Source organism: Pelodiscus sinensis, chromosome 6 (genome assembly GCF_049634645.1).
Source record: "Pelodiscus sinensis isolate JC-2024 chromosome 6, ASM4963464v1, whole genome shotgun sequence".
In the NCBI taxonomy this organism is placed as follows: domain Eukaryota; kingdom Metazoa; phylum Chordata; order Testudines; family Trionychidae; genus Pelodiscus; species Pelodiscus sinensis.
The window spans coordinates 15,712,240-15,723,948 of NC_134716.1; positions in this window are offsets into that span (position 1 = coordinate 15,712,240).

The window sequence follows — 11,709 nt, forward strand, 5'->3', positions numbered from 1 at the left end:
CAGAAGTAATCTAGCATTAATTTGGGAAACCACCACAAACAGGGTTCATTAACATTAGCCATGAGCAAAAGACTGACCTCCAAGTATGCTGGGCCGTGTTCTCTTTCATCAGGTTCTTAAATCCAAAACCAGAAGTCTCATTAACGTGCCTATCCCATCTGTGCCCCCACTCACAGTTGTTGTTCCTGGTCAGTGCAGACAGAGTCCAGAAGTGCATCTTTAGAGTGTACCTCCCACTCTAAATGGAGAGGAGAGTAAGACAACACTCCACTGCCCAGGCACTCACTTGCCACTCCTCTTCTGCCCTGCTGGACAATCGGTACATCCTTTCTCCAGCCACCTTTCGGACTAGTTACTCAACACAGCTCTCAGCAGGTTTCAACAGCTAGAAAGGGACCCTGGGTGCTGGTACACACTGGGCAGCCCCTTGCCTCAGAGAATCTGTCCCAAAGCAAGTTGAATGCCTAAGGCCTAGGTATCAGTGATTTCAACTCTGCAAGACTGTCAAAGGAGTCTAAATTAGCTCTTTTATTATGCAGTGAGGCAAGGAAGATTCAAATGCCACCTGGGACCCTTAGCTCACCCACCAGATACAAGTATCTGTCCTCACCCTCTTTCAACTCACTAGGCTTTGGAACCCATGTGCCCTGCCTAGCAACTGCACTTTAATGGAAGGTAAATCTCTCAGTCGAGATATGCCAAATACAGTTCTGCTGCCCTTGATTCACACAAGGATAACAACACCTTATTACACCTTCCCCCAACAACAAGGAGACTGGGGATACAACACCAGCCAAAAGCAATAATTTGGACAAGCAATCCCATGATGCTGACCACCTAGGCAGGATAGGTGTGCTTATGCAAATGAGATCAGCCCCTGAAGTCCTCTTTCACAGCTCATCACTAAAGCAGAGAGCATAAATGTGGTTGCAAACATAGGTCACATTTTTTTAAAAAATCAATAAAATAATCATGAACTTTTAAAAAAGATATTTTGTTGTTGGGGAAAAGAGTTGATTTAAAAAAAAACAACTTTCCAGCAATAACTGCTGTTCAGATATTGCCATCAATGTTCTTTGTAAATGATCACTGTGGCAGAGAGAAAATTTACAAAATAATTTCTTCCAAATCACCTGATACCTTCTCCTGCCCTCAGTACAGGTCTGAGCATCTTCAGATCAATCTCAACCTTTATATATTGTCCAAGCTTAGTTGAAGTCAATGGAGCAATGTCAAACTGAAGATCTGGCCTTGTGATTTTGGAACTTCTGAATTTGAACTTCGGAACTCAGTTACCACAGTGATTTAGCTACTATAGCTATAAAAGTCTTCTAGGACATACTGTAATGCTGATTTAGTGCCCAAGTCTCCAAACACACTGTATAAATGGTAGACATTTTGCTACCAATAAACTAGGGACAGATTTTACAAGACTCTTGACAGACTTTTGTAACACAACTAGTGCTAATGTTATAAACGTCAAAATATCGACCTTTCCCTCTTGCATGTACTCTCAGAAAAATAGTAGCCTAAGAACTTGCCACATCTCTGTATGCTCATAATTGACAAGACCAGAATTCCCATTTAAAAGCCAAAGCATACAGTATCTCCTGAGACCTTAAAACTCCATCTGTCCTACCCTACAGGAAGCATTCTATTGAAAAATAAGTTCCTATAAAGGATAGATTCCTTTCCTACACGACAGGTGGAATTTTAAGGTTCCAATAATGCCAGCTGATGCTAAATCCTTCTCTATTAGTATCACAATTCTAAAACATTGGCACTAAAACATTTCTAACACAATAGCATTTTAAAAATCAGTTTAATAGCAGCCTTCTTTTGTTCTTTTTCTTGGGTTCCTGTATACCTCTACAGAATGAGATAATGTACTTAACCCCTACACCACAAAATCTAGCAGTTTATAGATAGCTATATATGTTGGCTGCCTGATCTGTCTATCTTGTACCTATTCTTTGGATTTGTTTACCATTAAACATGTATTAAGGTTTTCATAAGCTTCAGAGACAAATGATTGATGTGATTCTAGGTGCTTAATTTCAACCCAGCATAAGTCGTCTTTCTCCCCAACCTCCTTCGTTTAAGTCTTGCTGAAAAGAAAAACGGAAGTGCTTTAATCCCTCACTGATCTTTAAATAAAATGTTCAAAGATCTGGGGGAAACAATAAGTCATAAAGCAGGCACAGTAATTCAAACAGTAATCTATGGGCATATATATCATCTTGCAATGGTACATTAATCATTAAACTTAAAGACAGCACAAGAGTGATGAAGTTCTCTCAATTGTGTCTGTTGCAACTCAGCTACATTCAAGTGGTTTTAATCTGTACCGTTACATCAAAAGGTAATAACTGTATTTTAATCAGAAATCTTTTCTAAAACCATCCCCTCAGGATTGGAGAAGAGCCACAAGAAAAAAGGTGACTTTGGAATTAAGCACACACAAATTTAGATAGAGGCCATGAAAAACACAACACTTAAGATAAAACCTTTAAAAAAATAGAAAGCTATGTTTTTTAATTACTTGCAGCCCTGAAATTTGTTATATGCAGTTGGTGTCACTGGACTTCATGTGGTTCAATATACTTCAGTCAGAAAAGGTCAGAGGAAGAGGGAGCAATCACAGAGGAGAGAGTGCTAGTGTTAGTTAGGGGAAAAGATGTTGGAACAAAACAGAGTAGGAGCTGGCTTTATAAGAAACACTTTTCATATTCAAAGTATGCCAAAATATTGCAGATGAAGGGTGAAGGCTTCATCTGGTTTTGTAGTGTATTGTTGAAAAGGAATCCCGAGACATTGCACCTGCCCTTGTTATTGCCAGTTCCAATGGGCAGAAGGGATTACAAGTATTTATATTCCTGCCATTAACTTCTTAGCCCAACAGTGAAGAAAACATTAGGGAATATTTGTGGAAAATGAATTTTGAACTTGTTACAAAGAGTGTTTGCACCCAATTTTAAAGGTCAGATTTATCCAGTCAGGAAGCTGAAAAATGCTATGTGACCATAGTGTCCAATTAAAATGAACAGCCTGGATTTTGAATTTCAGATATCAGATTGCTCTGAAGTAGTTTGATTCTATCTATAGATCAAGAATGATTTCCAGATGTATTCACTGAATACATTTGAATAATGAATACATTTACAAAACAACTTTTCACTGGAGCTGGTCAGAAAATGGAATTTCCATCCTGTGAGAATTTCTGACATTTTGGGATGGAAGTGACAAATTTAACATTTTTTTGATGGAGCAGAAATTCTCTCTAGATATTAATACTTGTTGAAATATTAACATTTAATATAAATATTAAAATATACATGAGAAAGTTGGATCTAAATAAAATGACTATGGGTATGTCTACACTACCCCCCTAGTTCAAACTAGGGGGGTAATGTATGCATACCGAACTTGCTAATGAAGCCCGGGATTTGAATTTCCCGGGCTTCATTAGCATAAAGCCGGCGCCGCCATTTTTAAAAGCCGGCTAGTGCGAACCCCGTGCTGCGCGGCTACACGCGGCACGGACTAGATAGTTCGGATTAGGCTTCTAATCCGAACTATCTGTACGCCTCGTGGAACGAGGTGTACAGATAGTTCGGATTAGGAAGCCTAATCCGAACTATCTAGTCCGTGCCGCGTGTAGCCGCGCAGCACGGGGTTCGCACTAGCCGGCTTTTAAAAATGGCGGCGCCGGCTTTATGCTAATGAAGCCCGGGAAATTCAAATCCCGGGCTTCATTAGCAAGTTCGGTATGCATACATTACCCCCCTAGTTTGAACTAGGGGGGTAGTGTAGACATACCCTCAGAGAGTAAAATACTCCATTTCAAATAATTTTGATTTTTTTTCCATTGAAAATTGTCAGTTTTGACACAACTATGAAATATTTAGATTTAAATAAAACATTTTCAATGGACAACAGTTTTCCTCATTTTTTTTAAACCAGCCTAGCCATTTACTAGTCTCCTGAAATTAGGGAAACATGCTATGTTACTCAAATAATTGGCTCAGTACAGACTGCTGCTTGTAAACTCTCAGAGGTCTTATCTTAATCCTAAACGTTTTGCTTTCAATACATCCAGAGTGAAAATGACATTATGCAACTTGACATAATTACCCATATCAGACTTGGGTTAAGGTGTCCTTTGAGAGGTTAGAATAAAGATTAACATTTAACACATTTTCCAAGGCAAGTTTAATCTCGTACTAGATCATAGTGTTTCTAACAGTGTAGAGAGATGGCAGGGATTTTGGCCTGGTATTTAGTCTTTCAAAATGAAAAGTTTAGAATTTTGCATCCCTTAAATAGAAAGTGTCTATAGAAGTACCATCTTCTTGTTGTAGTGTAATGACTATCACAGGACTTCAGTGCTCATCTCTTTCACTGGCCCTGGTTTCACAATTTAGAACTTGGAACCAAAGTTGGGTGAAACATTTGCATCAAACAATTTCTCTAGTCAGTTTAGATCCTTTTTTCCTGTTGATGAATTATCCAGCTACAGTTTCTGTGTTTCACCTACTTGTTCATAATTGCTCAGTGGTTCATGTGAATATATTGTAGCATATGCATTATTCAAGTAGTAGTCACTTCCAAGACATAGTGAATTGTTGTTTTTTATGTGTCATCTATTAGGGATGTTAAATATCGGTTAATGAATAGTCAATTAACCTCATGAATTCTTATCGGCTACTCGACTATTCTATAGTACCCAGGAAGCTCCTGTCTGGCGGGGGGAGGGTTTGAGCTCCTGAACCCGGCACAAGCTGGAACAGAGCTGAGCTGCCTGCCCACCTGGCTCCTAATACACTTTAAATGCAGAGCCACAGCAGGGTTAGGTCCAGGACACAGTGCAAGTCGGGACTGAACTCGGCTGCTGGCCAGCCTGCTAAAAAAATTACTGGCAAGGATTGGGGGGTGGAGGGAATGCATGTAGTCTATAGCATTAACCCATAAGCTTTTGCTTATCGGTTAATCAACTATACTATTACATCCCCATCACCTATGTGATATTCTTTTTGATTAGATGGCTGAAACTTTACAAAAAAAGAATCAGCACTTCTGCCATGAATGGTAAGTAATCTGCTTTGTGACTGTACACAAGTATTCATAAGAACAGCAATTCTCCAACATCTGTGCAAATAAAGAACGCTATGACCCAAAAAAGGGAGGAATTCCAAGCATGGTCAAATGTAAAAACATTTCAGAATTTTATTCATAAATCCAATAATCCCTTTTGCCTAGTTTTATGCTCATGATTTTTTCTTCCAACACTTCTCCTAGAGGGGACTCTTTGCTCAGTATAGCGCTGGCAGAAGCATTCCACAAGTATCTTCAGGGTGGGGAAGGACATCTTTCTTTATTCTTCAGTGATGAGAGCTAGGCAAACTGGCAATCCCCAAATCTCACTTGGTCTGAGAGTCCCCAGGTGCACTAAGTACTCTGGCACACCTATTTGAAAGGTGGTCCACGGATGAGAGGGACTAATATCATGGCTTACAGCAGCTTGGGAAGAATGGATTGAGAGAGAAGGACAGAGAGAAGTTTTTACACAACAGTGCCAGGTATCTGCAGAGAGGCTCATGAAGGAGGACCCTCCAGAGAAGATTCAGTTTGCTTGGAGAAGCTTTAGAGCTATATGACTGAGCTTTGGGTCTTGTTGACTCTAAATCTGTGGTGCCTCTGAGCCTGTCTAAGCAAGATCAGACATCAGAGGCAATTACATGTAGATCTTGTGACAGACTCCACACCATTCCACCAGGGTTCAGCTATACCATAGGCAAGAACACTTTCAGGATATCCAGTCTCCTCAACTTCGCTGCTTGGCTGGCCTCACTCTCTTTGCGAGGTGTTTCAAGAGAGTGTTCATGCTCCAGCCCATACTTATTTCCAATGTAGCCAGTGCCTGCTATAGTCTGCATCTGCTCCTGCCTGAGCTGGACATCTGGCATCTGACAAAACTCAGCCTCTGAACCTCAAGCTCACATGTTTAGTGACTCTCCCTGGGTCTCCACATATAGTGCCTACTGTGGTGTTACCTAGGTGCTAGGCTGATTCAAGGAAAGAGTCTGATGGGGGACCTGCCGCTAGTGTTTTATAGATGTAGGGAGCAGTTAGTAAAATGAAGACACAGCAGGAAAATCCTTGGGACTCAAAAAGGGACTCAGAGGAAGCCTTGCCTCAGAAAACAAAAGCAGTTAGACAGACAACAAAATTAAAGCATTATAAATGCCAAATTTCCAAATATCAACAGCGGATGATCACATTGCTCATAGCTAATGGGGATATTAAAAAACCATGCCACAAAGACTTGAATAAATTGAATATATAAAAACACTGCAGAATTGCTGCAGCACAAGTCAGGGTTGTTCAGGCTTTGAAATTCTCTGCTGATCTTTTTGGCTTGTAACATTCACTATCAACTTTTTTTTCTGGTCTAGAGAACAAACTCCAAAAGCCCTTTCCGAGACTAATCATTTGGAAGCTTCTTTATAAAATAGTTATTCCATTCAAACAAAACAAGGGTGTCACCCATTCCCATAAATCTCTTCTTGTCACTGCCGTGCTTTCCATTCCCCCCACAACTTCTGGCTGGCCTCCACCATGATTTATAATATGCAACCCTTCTGCCAGGTAGCACTGGCAGTAGCCAGGGCAAGGTTCAATATCTAGGAGTTCCTTTCCATCCATCCCACACAGAACTGGCTTGAGCCCCCACCTAGTAACCTGGGAAATTCACACACCTCTGAAAGACAATGCTTCCCCACTCACAAGCACAAAGTCTGAGCATTGAAAAGAAAAGTTTAATGAAAGAGGGAGAGAAGTAACGTGGCATTAATTTGGGAAAACACCGCAAACAGAGTTCATAACCAACCCATGAATTACCATCTCAGCTCAAATGGATTGTCAAACCCACATACCCAACCCTTCTCTGCACTCCATTTGCAGTTGCTGCCCTTATTAGGGCAGACCAGAGATCCGAGGTGATCTGCAGAATTTCCCTCCCAACCTGAGTGTGTGTGTGGGGGCGTAGAAGGCGCTTCACCCACTCCGCTGGTCACTCACCATCCACCTGTTCGCTGCTCTCTGGCACTGCTTTGCTGGCTGCCTGATCCTGCCAGCCACCCACCGCTGCTCCTGCTGGTCTTATGATGGATTTGGCTGTAGGCCAAACCTAGTGGCTGTGTCTACATTGGCATCCCTTTCTGGAAAAGGGATGCTAATGAGACACATCGCAATTGCAAATCTGCGGGGGGTTTTAAATATCCCACGCGACATTTGCATTTACATGGCTGCCGCTTTTTTCCGGTTTGGGGATAAGCTGGAGAAAAGCGCCAGTCTAGACGTGATTCTCCGGAAAATAAGCCCTTTTCCGGAGGATCTCTTATTCCTACTTTCAACTTTCAACTTGAAAGTAGGAATAAGAGATCCTCTGGAAAAGGGCTTATTTTCCGGAGAATCACATCTAGACTGGCGCTTTTCTCCGGCTTATCCCCAAGCCGGAAAAAAGTGGCAGCCATGTAAATGCAAATGCCGTGGGGGATATTTAAATCCCCCGCGGATTTGCAATTGCGATGTGTCTCATTAGCATCCCTTTTCCGGTAAGGGATGCCAATGTAGACACAGCCAGTGATTTCAGTTCTTGACCCACAGCACAGTCCAATGAAAAGATTCCAGAATCCACTGAAATAACATTTTAAAATAATAAAGAGACTCCTTATGGAGTCTGTTTTAGTTCTATCATTAGAAGGTGTGTGTGTGGGGGGTGTGGGTAGGGGTGAGGGAGAGGAGAAACAGACTGAACTAATCTTACAGCTCATGCCTAGAGGGCATGCAGCCTGCTGGTTCAGAGCTCTGCCCTTCCCCACCATTGTCTTCACAGAGTTTGGAAGAGAAAGCCCTGTCCATCCAAGATTCTTTACGATGATATTGTCTGTCCTCTGAACTGAGTTAAACAGAGTCTGCTTTTCGGCATCCCCAATGACTGCAAGCATTGGTGGTCACATTTTACAGTTCCCACATTTAGGGTTAACATGGTGTGTGATCCCACAACAGCCAAATTGTTTACAATAGGAAAAATACCATTATAACAACTGAATATCTATCAGGTGCCTAAGCACCTGAGTGAATGATATTTACATAACCACATCCAGGATTTCTTTCCCAATCCAGTATGAACTGTATTTACATAACAACAGTTGAATACCTTGCAGGGCTAAGCAACTGGGTGAGCATAAACACACACAGGATTCCTTTCCCCTTCTAGCTGGCTGCAATGGAAGCATTGATTCAGACCCTGCTTACAAATACATTAGTATATGTATGGTTTGAAGGACATCTTGTGAGATAAGCCTATTGTAGGTGCCAAAATCATTCAACTGTTCAGTTCCTGCATCTGAAAAGTTCTTGGGATGTTACTTACTTGATAAGGTATCCCCCGAACAATGGCTTTATCTTCTGTGCTATGGCGAGAAATGCATTATTCTGGGCAGAAGGCAAAACCAAAATTAGTTTTGTTATAAGGCTGATTCCTATTTATTAAAGCAACAAACATGATAAATTCTTCTTTGCAACTAACTTTATGAAGATAGATTATTCTCTTTGTGGTGGTTTTCACTGCATTTGACTTTTGTATCTGAGGCAATGTGCATTCACAAGACTTCACTTACTGCTATTCCCCAGTGACAGCCAACAGTGCCTGATGTATAACTTAGCAATGATTACACTGAGATTCGGAAAAGGGACATTGTGCATCTCTGTACAGGACTATAGACTCTTAGATTAGTTTTGTGTGGGGAACTTCACGGTGCTCTGAGACTGTCATTTCCCTTCTTGCTCTAAACCCAGGTATTTGTTCAAGCTGGAATTTCAAATCTTCATGTCACTTTTATGAAGAAGATTATGGATAAGTATCCATATAGGGGTATAGCTGTAATACTCTTTCATGTCTCCTCATTGAGTTAGTTTCCAGCATAGCTTATACAGAAGGGAGGTTTAAAACTAAGAGGATTTCTTATTAATATATAGTTTTATTTGAGCTTGATTTTTCTATAGTCTAACTCTAAACTTTTGTTCAAGCATGAATACACGCACATACCAACATAGGAGAAAAATGCTAAACTCTGCTGATGATAGATGTGTGGGTCGTTGGCTATGCAGATCACTGAAGAAAGCCATTCTGCTTAGCTCTAATTCCATCAGGATCATTTACCTTTTGAAGGATATAAAGGAATGAAGATCAAAATCATCAGCCTTATTGGCTTCATCCAAGATTTATGGCATCTACTTTCAAGGGCAACTAAAACTAGAATTCACATCCATGCCGCTTTCTTCCTTTTCTTTCAATATTTTATAAATGTTACATGCAAAGTCAACGATTGGGGACATTAAAATTAAACATTCTTTTCTACTCTTTCCCTTGAAGCTTCATTGAAAACTTGTATTGATAATCTCTGTATTAATAGTCTTGCTGGTGTTACCCCTCCCCTTTTTCCATTTGTAATCATAGAATTTAAATAGAATATAAATGTCTGCACAGTCCATTTGCCAAGTGTGGCTATGATGCTGAGTTTTTCCATTATTGTTTCAAAGCAGAAAACATTCAATTTTGATTTAAATTGTTAATAATATAGTACCCATTTATACTTCACTTTAGATTTGAATTAATTCTAAACAAATATTCCATCCTGATCAATTACACATTTGAAATCAAAATATATTGTACTTAATTTAAGTGTCTTGATGTACAGTATAGAAATATCCAACTTATTTTTTTTGTCTTTCTGTGATGTTACTCGAATTAAATAAGGTTGCTTTGCTTTTTTTAGATGCTTTGATTACATTTGACAGCAAGAAATATATCTCACATCCATATGATAAAGGAGGACAATATAAATGAGGCTGATATATTGACTCACAAATTATCCCAAGGATCAAGTATAGCAAAAATTGATAAGGCAAATTTAGTTTTCTATTTGCAAGGTGCTCAAGACTGCTAAAGTTATGTTTTCATGAGACCTCTTAAGGTCTCAGGAACTTCTAGGGATAATTCTTGCAATATATACTCTGCCTGATTGGGCACCCTGTAATCATATTGGAAAGTCCTAAGTCATGTGAGTTATCCTATGAAGATCATTGGTATTATGTACAGTTGCACAGTATGGTCTTTATTTTGTGTTTGATCATAAGCAACTTCTAGAAGCAGTAAAGTTAATTATTCTGTTCTCTATATTGGCATCCATCACCAACATACCATTTTATGACAACGTGAATGGCTTGCTTTTTCCCCTTGCAGAAGGAATAATGGTAGTTCAAATTAGGAGCTTTAATTCAAACTACTTAGTCTGTGTCGTGTGTAGCCGCGGGCAGGTAGTTTGAACTACGGGAACATGCAAATGAAGCCCGGGATATTTAAATCTCAGCCTTCATTTGCAAGTTCGAATGCCTACATTAGCCACCCTAATTCGAACTAGAGTGACAGTGTAGACATACCCTAATAGAGAAGTCCTCCAGGCAGACTAGCGTGGCTGTAGAAAAACCAGCCAACCAGGGTCCAGAAAAGACTACAAAAGGAGCTGCAAAGACAGTAGCAACCAGTTACAGAGCAGAGCCCAAGGAGAGAAAACTGGGGGGGCAGACTGGCTGGCTAAGGGGGAGGCAATACCACGAAGCACTCCGAAGTGGAGAGCTGAATAGAAACAGAGCCATAACACAAGACATATGAACTGAGGTAAAGTGCTGAGCTAGGGGCAAGGAGGTGTCTCCAGGAGGGGAAGACCTGGAGGCACCACTCTCATCTGGAGTGGGAAAAAGATTGTGGCACATTACAGAGGGCACCAAGATAGGCGTCTGTTAAGTGTGTACCCCAAAAGGGGTTGTGATTCACACAGGGTGTGACTTGGCCAGAGGGCTGAATAGCTCAAAAGCTGATTTAAGTCAGGGAGTGCAGGCACACACACTTACCCAGATGGGGGTGCTCATGGAAGGTGAATGCCACTCAGCTACAGTACGCTATTCACCTTTCTGGACCAGCCTTTAATGTCCATGCAATGCCTGCAGTGATCCGCAAGTACTTAGAGTACCATGCAGAAATACCATTTTCAGTTAATGTCCTCTGAGTCTAGGTGGTCTGGTGTCAAAATTGGAATTTATATGCCATCTATTCCGCCTCTCCCTCCCCATTGGGAAGCCCATCTGTGCAAAGCTATCCACATTTTCAGGCATGTTGACCAGAGTCATGGTCTTTCGGAGCAGAATGCAATTCGTGGCTGTGCACACTTCCATCAGCACAAATCCAATGGTTGATGTTTCCCCACTCCAAACTGATTGGCGGCTGAGCAGAAGCTTTCTGCAGTAGCCACCTTCCACAATGTAATCACTATGTGATTCTTCACCAGCAGGGCAGCTCTCATCCAAGGCTGTGTCTAGACTGCATCCCTCTGTTGACAGCGGGATGCAAATCAAGCACATTGAAATTGCTAATGAAGCAAGGATTTAAATATCCCATGCCTCATTAGGATAAACATGGCCACCGCTTTTTTTCAAAATAGAGTTAAAAAAAACGGCAGTCTAGACGCGAATCTGTCAAAAATAAAGCCTTTTTCGACAGATCCTGTATTCCTCAAAAAATGAGGAATTTACACTTTACGAATAGGCCTTAATAAAGATGCTAACTATCCTACCCATTACAAATAT